Here is an 11,346-nt window from a genome sequence, read left to right as displayed (position 1 = left end):
TTGACAGCCTTTTAATGGCAAGCAAAAACAAGACAGCTCTGCCCAGTGGTATTTTCCTATATTCAGAAGGCCCGTCTACTCTCACAGCTCATCATTACATGGATTTAGATGGAAAATGAATCCTATCTCATCCCTCAAAAGAGAATCATATGGCCATATTGCAATATATCTGGCATATAAGGCAGCTGTTATGTTTTCTCTAACCAGTATTATAATGCTGTTCTTGGTTGGGCACAGTGGCTAAAGCCTGTAATCCCAGCACTTTGGGAGGCCAAAGAGGGCTGAACACCTAAGGTCAGGAGTTCAAGACTAGCCTGGCCAACATGGTGAAATCTCATCTCTATAAAAATGCAAAAATTACCTGGGCATGATGGCAGATGCCTGTAATCTCAGCTACTCAAGAGGCTGAGGCAGGAGAATCACTTGAACCTGAGAGGTGGAGGTGGCAATGAGCCAAGATTGTGCCATTGCACTCCAGCCTGAGCAACAGAGCAAAACTCCTTCTCAAAAAAAAAAAAAGAGCTGTATGCTCTACTAGTGAAACATATTAATTCTGTGCTAAGCACCTTCAAAATCGAAGTTCCTGATACAGAGTTTGCTCTTAGAGCCATTGTGGGGGTTTGTGGAGGGCTAATTCTGAGCAAACTTAGGAAGTGCATAGCTGGAGGTCAAAATATTACCTTTATTCCGGTTAGATGGGAGAAGGCTGCCTTAGGTCTGGTAGCCAAGTGGCTCTTCTCCAAATTCAACTCACCACTCTGTGACAGACAGCACTGGAAACCAGGGAGTTTCTGGTGAGGACAAGGCCTTCTCTGCTAAGTGAACTGCCAGGTCAGTAGAGTGTAAGTCCTTTGCCGGAAAACCAGGAAGCAGCTGAGCCAGGTGGGCTCAATTACTCCTGCCAGGCTCATCATTCATCAGGTAAATCAGTTTCACCCCTGGGAAGAAGAGAGCGAGGGAAAAGACTAGATAGCTTTGCCACGGGGCTTCCATCCACAGGAAAACATGAAGCCAGGGACAGGACCCTTCCCCATTTCCCCAGTACCCAGGAGATCAAAAAGGCTGCCTTAAAGATTTTTTGTACGTTTTATAACATATCATCCTATGTAGTTATGACCTACAACAAGATACATGTATTCTTGGCCATTTAATCGAGCAGTTTTCAGCACCCTGCACTGTAATTCCAGAAATGCTTAAAAAGCATATCTCTCTCACTTCATCCAGTCAATGATGTCCTGGTGCCCTCAGGATAAAATTGAAACCAGTGGCATTCAATCTAGTGCCCTCCTGCCTAATGTCACCTGCTGCCTCTTCCATTCCCACCTGTACCCTACCCTTCAGCCTCCCTGGATGACTCACAGGGATGGGTCCAGGCTGTGTTTCTGGGGAGGCTTTGCACAAATGGCTTCTTCTGTCTTTGGCTCAAATGAAATCACTGCCATTGTTCCTCCAGTTTTGTAAATGGAATTTGGCACCTGATACATTACTTGCCCAGGGTCACACTAAATACTGGAGCTGAGAACTAAACCCAGCTTTGTATAATTGACAGGATGAGCTCTTTACCTCTGGGTTATAGCCTCTGAATTTAAAGCAGCTCTAACACATTCTGGAACAGTAGGCCCTTAATAAGTATTTGTCTACCTCACCCTAAAAAGAAAATAATTTTATTAGCCTTAGTGATTCATAAATAATTTTGTTAGCTCTAGTGATTTGTAAATGAAGAGGTGATTAATCCATTCCATATGCATACTGTGCATTTGATACAAAAATAAATGTAATAGTTTTTTTCTACTGTTAGAATTTTTGGTATAACTTTGGTAATATTTCAGAATATTCAAAACTTGCAAACAATAATAGGAACATCCCCTATTTTCTAGATTTTACAAGTTTTAAGCAGCATTTGATGTACTTTCTCCTAACATCAAGGCTTTTCTAGGAAATACGTTTTCAGCATATCAAGAGTACTTGTGTTGTTTCTAAGAGTTTCACACTAGTCATGATATAATTTAAATAATAAAACTGCTGGGAAAATGGAAACCACTGTAGCTGAATAAATAGAGCTAATCAATGCCATTGTGTTTCTAGAATGAAGTTTAATTTGTTTTTATTATAAAAATTTCATTTTTATTGTGTAAAATTTGTGAAGTACTTAAAAGCATAAAAGAAAATATCCACAATCATATTTCCCACACATGACTTTCACTGGTATTTTGGCATGAATCTTTTATTTTTATTTATTTATTTATTTTGCCTTTGTCTCATCATTGAGATCAGTCTGTATATAGGATTTTCAATTTGCCGTACACTTTGAATTTTATTATGTGCATTTTCTTTGTTACTAGAAAAAAAAAAACATTTAGACAGCAATGTAATGGCTATTCATAATTCCACTCTGAGGATGCTTCATTATTTACTAATCATTTCCCTGTTGTTGGATATTTTCTTATATCCAAGTTTTTGCCACCGTAAATAACATAATATTGATCACTACAAGGGCATCAGATACAAAACTTTATTTACTTAGGATAACTTCCTTGGTCTGTATTTCACAAACCTGAATTACTAAATCAGTGGGCTTTATGTTATAAAGACTTCTAATACATGTTGTCCATTTACTCTATACAAAAAGTGGTTGTTAGTTTACATTCATGCTAGCCGTCTAGCTCCTTTAGTCTCTCTCTTTTTTTTTTTAAGTCTACAATTAGAAAACGAAATATAAGAAAGCAAAACAAACACAAACTCTTCCTAGGAAAATTCTAATCTGCTATTTTGTGAAGAGAATGAAGTTAAACTGTTTTCCACATGATCCGTATTCCATGTGTCTTTCATTAGCAGATAGCATTTGCTCTGATTTCAAGGTTGGGATAAGGGAGTCTCTAGCGGGAATCTCTCTGATACACTCTTACGTAAGAACTGATCTTTGCAGGCCTATGTGAAATTGTCAAGCATGGAGGAAGGAATGAGAATTCAATGGGCACCTCTTGTCAATTTTATTCTTTAACTTTTCTCTTTTTGTCTCATGGTTCTCTGCTCTGCACACTTTCAATTCCAAACACTCTTAGCTGGGTGAGAGTGTTCAGCCACTTGGTAGGCTGAGTCAAGAAGATTGTTTGAACCCAGTAGTTTGAGGCCACAGTGAGCTATGATCACACAAGTGCACTTCAGCCTAGGTGACAGTGAGACCCTGTCTCTGAATAAATACAAAATAAAAATAAAAATAAACATTCATGATAGCCAAGCCATAATCCTAGAGGAATGCATAATATAATAGTAGGTCCCAAAGATGTGTGTATCTGTATGTCTGAAAGCATGCTGTGCATGTGTCTGTGTATGTGTGTGTGAGTGTGGAATAATGTTTTTCTATTTGTGTATGTATGAGTGTGAATGAATGGAATGTGTGTGTGCTTGGGTATGTGTGTGAGAGAAGGAATGTGAAGAAGTGGTATGTATCTGTTTATGTGAAGGAGTGAGTATGGCAGATGTGGACCAGGCTGAAATAGCAGGGCAGGAAAAAAGATGAGATTGGAACATACAACATATAAATTGGAGTGAAAGTATGTGATCTTTTGGAAACTAGTTCAAATGTAGAATTTTGACATGGTTCTTCATCAGGAATTTCTTCATCTTTTATTTGAACTGCAGTAGATCTGATGCAATGATACTAATTACTACATTTGCCTTTTCATAAAGTTTTTCTCCCAACAGATTGTATTCTTGACAAGTGTCATTTAACCAGGTTTGCAAAATCACCTGTGCAGGACATGGAGAAAGATATGGTTGTTTGAGGATTTTAATGGAAAAATCACAAAAGTGCATTTGAGTGTGTCCATGCTCATTGGTTTGTATGTAAACCAATGAGCGTGTCCCACTAGCCTATATGTTATATAGATGTCTGTATCTATATCTGTATAAATAGAGAGAGTTGTAACAGATTTCTGAGTTGTTCACCTTGAGAAACAAAATAAGCTTAAGTTTCCCTTAAATTTATTATCTAAAAGAACAGTTGACTTTTTGTCCTATAATTTAGAAATAATTCTAGTTGTCTATACATTAAACATTTTTTATTCTCACTTAGAATAATAACACTTTGTCTTGTTGGCAGCATTTTTAGCACATGTGAAAAACTTCATGTCATTGGAGCATTTCTGTGACTTTCAGGTGTGGATGAAAGCTACCTGATATTTTAGTATCCAAATTAGAATCTGAGTGATCACACCTGAAGCTTTTTTCATCAAGTTCCATCTCTTCATGCTCTGTCTTCTGCATTGTCTTCTGAGTCTTAAGTTTGTTTCTGTCTTCTAGTTTACTTTTATACCAACTAAAATATTAAATTATATTTTTAGTTGGGACAACTACTATATCATAAGCTGGAAAACTTTAAAGACATTCACTTTGTGGTGGATATGAGTTGTATATGTTATATTATATACACTGAATATAATGTATTGTTGTATATAAGATACAAGATTATATATTATATATATAATATAATAATACGTTATATATTATTTGTTTGATATATAGTTATATGTATAATATATAGAGATATATATAAATCCCAAGACTCTTGGTGGATGCCTGTAACTACAGATAGTAACAAACCCTATATGTACTATTTTTTTCCTATACAAGCATACCTATAATAAAGTGTAATTTATAAATTAGACACAATAAGAAATTAACAACAATAACTAACAATAAAATAGAACAATGAAAATAATATACTGTAATAAAAGTTTATGGATGTGGTCTTTCTCTTTCTTATTCTCAAAATATCGTGCTGTATTATACTCACCCTTTTCCTTGTGATGATGTGAAATGATAAAATCTCTATGTCATGAGATAAAGCGATGCATAGTTATAGGCACTGTGATGTAAATCAGCAATTTCAGAAATAAACAATTCATAAATTCTACATTGTGCCACATTCTGAGTAGTGTGATGAAATCTTGGGCCATCTTGCTCCATCCCATGTGGGACATGAATCATCTTGGAGAAGCAGATCCAGGCTGTCTGCCCTCCCTGCCCATGACTCACTTAGCAGCCATCTCCGTTATCAGATCGACCATCATGTTGTTGCAGTGCTTGTGTTCAATTAACCTTTCTTTGACTTAATCATGGCCCCAAAGCACACAAGTAGTGATGACATATTTTTGGACCCCAATTGACCACAGGTAAGTGAAACTGCAGAAAACAAAATTGTAGATAAGGGGAGACTACTGTACTTGGTTGTATTATAGAAGGGTAGTTTTTGCTGTCTTATTCTTATAGCCTAGATAAAAAGCAATGGCTTAACAAAATAGTAACAGATAAAATGGATATGATCATGTGCCTGGCTAAGCTCAAAACGTAGTAAAATGTTTGTAATTAATAAGACTAATTGAACACATAGAGTCTGAAAATTAATTTCCTTTGTACTGGGGAGGATGCAGAGGGATGGGGTGAACCTCACAAATCTCCTTGCGGGGCACATAACTAAACCGTATTCTAACCCTGAATAATCCCCAAACACTCCCTGCAATATCCACCAGCCACTAGGAAATTGTGCCTTCCTCAGGGCAGTTCCTGCATATTCTTTTCCCTATGCCCAAGAATAACACCTCTCTGCCTGAAATATGAATCCCCCCCAAATTCCACCTTTTTCTTTGGGAACTAACTCTCCACTTGACTAGGTCTTCTCCAGAAAATCCATGGCTATCCCCATTGTGATGCCAACAGCTCTCATCTACTGTATTGTAAGTATTTCTTTACATGCTAATAAAACTCTAAGAAACTGAAGGAGGATCTCATAACAAAAGTAAGTACTAGGTTTAATTCTTCTTTCTTCTAATACGTAACACTGAGTCTGAAAAACAACAGCTAATAAACGGTAGCTGAATGAATGATGAAAAAATAAATAACCCTGAGTTTACCATTGTATCTTTAAGAAATTATTATAATAGTAACAGCAAGGAGGTGACTAATACAGTTTTACTAAGTTTAGAAAGCCTTGGAAGGTTAAACTTCATGAAAGCCATAGTCCTACCAAGTGTTTTATTATATTAGCAATTATCTTTTACATTCTAGTAAAATCCAGGCTTTTATTCATATTTTTTTCTGTCAAAGGTATAATAAATTATGAAGGTGAACTTATGTTGATGCTGAGGCAGTAACAGGAACTCTAAACAGATGGAGTAATCAAGTCAGAAAATCATGAAAAGGAAGCTGAAGTGATGGATTAGTGAAGAGAGTGAGTCCCTCAAATTTGAGTTGAAATGATAAAAGAATTGAGGGGGAAAAAAACTAAGTAGAAACTCAATTGAAAAACGCATTTAAGTCTTCATGATTAAATTTCAAATATCTTTTATTACTATTCATTTATTTTATTTTTTTTATTATCATACTTTAAGTTCTGGGGTACAGTTGCAGATCATGCAGACTTGTTACATAGGTATACGCATGCCATGCTTTTATCTAAAAAAATCATAGGGGTATTTAGTCTCAAATTTCCAAGCCTTGTGTTCGCCTTTCTCTGCTACGTTATCAGCTGGAAGGGAAAGCTGGTCATGAAACTGTTATGTTAAGCACTTTTCCACAAGAACTTATTGCTTTAATAAGTAGGGAAAATGCTCTTAAAGAAAAAAAAAATGTCATTCAAGATTCATTAGAGGGAAAAAAATAAAGAAGAAACCCACGTGATTCTCCATCGAATTCACACTTCCTTGCCATGGAATGCTGAACATACCCTGAGATCTTAACAAAGAGTAGGGGTAAATAGTTACTCATCACTAGAAAGAGAATTTTATATTCTCAGGGACAGCACTAAGGCAAGAGTACATAGACCAGTGTGTACAGCAGGCAGTTATTCCCATGTCCCTGTAGACTAGGGATTCCAAGATAAACAATCCCTCACACAGGTAAGCACTCAATAAATATTTTTCGAAAGGATGGATGAACATTAGAAAGCAGTTTAATGCTCTTTAATAACTATAATCCCCCCCTTGTAGATCAAACTCTCACCTTATATGAACCTATGGCAGAAACCACAATTACTTATGCACCAACCTAATAAATAAAATTAATTCATATCTAAAATAATTTGCATATCAGCATAATCTACTCCCTTAGAACCCCATGCCTCTTTAGAAGTTATTTTACTGCCATTGCTTTACAGTTTTTACCAATTCTGAAAACAATGTGCATTAATAGCAATACAGTAAAGTCACCTTATGACCTCAGGGAAAAGATACAGATTTTTTTTTTCTGACAAGGTTTTTTCTTTCCTGATTAACTTTATTTTTAGAACTTGTTTTAAACATGTATGACTAGAAATAATCAGCCTATGGTTAAAAACATAATACTATGATGAGTCATGTGGGTAGCAATGAAAGGGAAAAGAGATGATTCACTTTCCCAGCAGTGAGTGTTCCTCTTGGCTGCCTGGTTTCCGACACCTCCCTCCACTGCCCCATAAAACCCCTGCCTTAGCTACAGCTAGGCAATTTTTCTCACCTTCCCTCCGAAACTTGTACTTAGACTACAAAGTTGGAATACTTGTGCATGAGGTTATTTTAAAGTCTGAATCCGATGTGGTAGGAAAGAGCAGGTATGGACATGGACCCCCTACATCCAGATTACATCTGTGAATAAAGCCCAATCACATTCTCAAGTTCAAAGCAATCGCCCACTCACTGGATGGTCTCTTTGGATGATTGAAAATGGCTTAAGCAAGTACATATGGGTTTAAAGAGCCACTCGAAATGACTGAAAGGCAGGTTGTCCACAGAGAAGCCATGTCACTTCGTTGACAAATAAGCGTGGGCTGAGCTGGCAAGTGGCTTCCAGGGGGCCCCTCACCGGCAGGGGGAGAGGAAGCGTCAGGTGAGTGTGGGAATAATAAGTGAACGCGGCATCCTTTCTGGTTCTACTATTATATAAATGTTATATTTGTTAGGCGAGCTCCCCCCCCAATCACCCCCCAAGCAGTTCATAGACAATAAAACACCAGGAATCCCTGAAGAGTGGTAAAATGCTGACATGATTTAAGAAGGAAGACTCTGATAAGAAGATAAAAACCTAATAAACAGAGTCTAGAGAACCTTGGTTCGTCTCAGGCGCTTGCCAGTGTAAGCAAAACCCTCCCAAGGAAAACAAAAGGAGCCTTAATGGTAAGGACATTCCACTCACAGACCATCTGAAGGAGAAAGTTAAGGCCGTGACCTCTGCAGGCTGCAGTTATGAGAGCTCTGACAACAAAATGTTTGATTTGGTTCAAGAAGCAAAATCAGTCACTGGGTTTTTTAATATCTTTTTTCTTCAATAAAAAAATAACATATTTTATATATGCTTGAGAGAGAGTTGTGTATACATGGTAAATATTTCTCCCACCCATGTAGTTTTTCTGTTTAGTGTGGTCTTAATTTCTTCTTGGATTTTAATCAACCCCAGGAAAAGGTGGATTCACAGGCCCATTGATTTCCCTTTTGTAATTAACACAAGGCTCCCGACGGACAGCTAATCTAAAGTTTCACACATGAATCTGCAAATATGTAAAGACATACATTCTCTCCAAGAACCAGAATGAGACTCTGCAAAGCTGTGAGTTTATTGTTGAAGATTTAGGGAATGCTAAAAGACTGTATTGGCCTCATTGAGATCTAGAACAGAGAATTCCTTAGAAAAATGCTTAAATGCATGTAGACTCCCAGGCTAACTCAAAACAAAACCTATAAAAGGGCTTAAATTCTGAGCAATTCTGTTGCAAAATGAATAGACGTATGTAATAAGAGATATGTTTGAAGTTATTTATGCTTTTGGTATTTAAAGAAAATAAGTAGAATTAGAGAAGAAAGAGGAGAAAAGCTTTGTGGAAATTTTGCAGGGCTCTTTTAGTACACTAACAAGAAGAGCTTCAATGTTTGTAGATGCTATTTTTCATTATGATTAGCTTAACTTAAAAAATGTATGGCTTATCTCTTCCCAGATACAGATAAGGACTACATATGATAATCAAGCATAACTACCTTTTTTTAAAAAAAAAAAATATTTTCTCCAAGGGCAAAAGGAAAAGGGGGACAGAAATATAAATGGGCAAGATGTGGAAGAAAATAGAGAAGAAATAATAGCAGGTAGAGCAGAGGTCAGAACAAAAGAGCCAAGGGTAGAAATCACTGAGCAGTGCAGGGCTACAGAAAGACAAAAGAATAGGCTGAGATTCCTGGTCTTCTTCATCCTCTAGGCAGGTAGTCAGAGAAGAAGACTGGGTTTAAGAACATGCCCTGATAATTATCCTAAAGCTCCTAGGACTCAGAGGAAGGGACCACCGGAGGCACTGGGTATCTCATAGGCAGGGCAGAGGAGCAGGCAAGAGCATGACCTTGGGTTATGTTGGAGGTAAGAGCGTGGTTTGCAACTACTGCTTATTCTCTTTGCTTAGAATTCCAGAGAGTGGAATGTGTATACACACACACACACACACACACACACACACACACACACACACACACAGACAGACAAACACATACATACACAATATTTTAGAAGGGGGGCTTATTATTTAAATTTAGAATTTTAGAGTTGAAAAGGACTCTGCCAAGAGAAAACTAGGGGCCAACAGTTATAGTCATGCAGTTAACTTTCTTATATGGCTAGAGCTTTTGTTCTTTGAACTAAGCTCTTTTCATAAGAGCAAACATATGTAAAGCAAGTATTTTTTTTCTTTGATGACCATGCACATTTTGAACTGAAGTAGGCATTCAACAACTATAAAATAAATTTGATGGCATTAAGTAAGAAATTGTTTCCTTTGGGCATTTGGAATATTTAGTCTATCTACATTGGTCTTTGAACCAGAAGACCACTAGTTTATTTGATACCAAATAGACACACAGCTGCAAGAGCCCAGGCTTTAATAGCATGCCCCCTTTGAGCATGAAACCAGAAGGTCAAAGTTGACCATCATAAACTTGTTAGCAAAGTCTACCATTAGAATAAAGAAAATTAAATTACATAAAATTAAACAACTCTGAACCTTGACATCAGAAACATGTTAATGTGCTTGTTTTTATTCAGATTTAGTTATCTTATACTCGGGTTTACCAGAGCTAACATTATCTTTTTGGGTAATATCATTTAAAGAACTATTCAATGACAAAAATGCTGTTGGGACAACCTATTTTATCTAGAAAGTGTATTGAAAGCTCGTGATTTGTAGTCAGGCAAGCTGGGTTCAAATCCTGGCTCCATCATGTCCCAGCATACATCTGGCTCCAGCATGTGCCAGCTGTCTGAACTTGAGCAAGTTACTTAACCTCTGTGACACTAGACTTGCTAATTTCTAAATCAAGGCAAAAATAATACTATCTCAAAGAGTGGTTATGAAAATTAAATAAGTTAGTTGGACCATGTTACGATTTTGTAGGATGCAGAAATACCTTTTAAAAAATATCTTAATCCTAAATCTAATCCTTAATACTAACAGTTGGGGATAATTACTGCCTTTCCTAATTCTTATTCTATGTGTGTGTTTGGTTTTTTACAAAATCGTAATTAGTATATGTAAAATTGTATTTATTTTATCCTCTTTCTCATTAAGTAGCATACACACACACACACACACACACACACACACACACACACACACACGTCCAGAGGACTTCATTAACTGAACTTTGTTACACACACACAAATTTAGGTAATCAAATCCTCTGAATGTTTACAAATGTATGCCATTATAAATAAAATATCATTCCTGTTTTTCCTATGTACTTTGGATGGTTAAAAATAAATATTGAGATGGGTGCGGTGGCTCACAACTGTAATCCCAGCGCTTTGGGAGGCTGAGGCGGGCGGATAATGAGGTCAGCTGATCGAGACTATCCTGGCCAACATGGTGAAAGCCCGTCTCTACTGAAAACACAAAAATTAGCTGGGCATGGTGGTGCACACCTGTAGTCCTAGCTCCTCAGGAAACTGAGGCAGAAGAATTGCTCGAACCTGGGAGGCAGAGATTTCAGTGAGCCAAGATTGCACCACTGCACTTCAGCCTGGCAACAGGGCAAGACATTCTCTCAAAAAAAAAAAAAAAAAAGGTAAATAAATAAATAAATATTGGACTACTCCTAAGAGAATGCCAAAACAATAGACAGTGGTCATTAAATATTTTACAATTTGAAATCAAGGAAGCAGCAAAAGTTTAATCCCTTGAGGTTTTTCAAATTTAGGATATCTGTTTCAAATATCCAAGGAATCTATCAATTCCTCTTTATCACTTTCTCAAAAATCAATGCTTGAGATTTTCCAGTATGCACCAAATAAATGATGGAAAGCCCAAGTGAGAGAAATCTGTACACATTAACAGGTAGGAGC

General features: G+C 36.9%; 1 long non-coding RNA gene across 1 annotated transcript in view; it reads right to left on the bottom strand.

Annotated features, from left to right (window-relative positions):
• Window positions 1–662: 662 nt before the first annotated feature.
• LOC116533180 overlaps window positions 663–11,346 on the bottom strand; it is a 61,553-nt gene continuing 50,869 nt past the window's right edge. The window contains exon 2 of the long non-coding RNA XR_004261135.1: window positions 663–938. This is a non-coding gene — a long non-coding RNA (uncharacterized LOC116533180). The remainder of the gene's footprint in view (window positions 939–11,346) is intronic.

This window comes from Sapajus apella, unplaced genomic scaffold (genome assembly GCF_009761245.1).
Source record: "Sapajus apella isolate SASKATOON/1434 unplaced genomic scaffold, GSC_monkey_1.0 scaffold80, whole genome shotgun sequence".
Classification (NCBI taxonomy): domain Eukaryota; kingdom Metazoa; phylum Chordata; class Mammalia; order Primates; family Cebidae; genus Sapajus; species Sapajus apella.
Note: the sequence above shows the minus strand (reverse complement) of the source record. Positions and strands in the feature narration are given on the sequence as shown.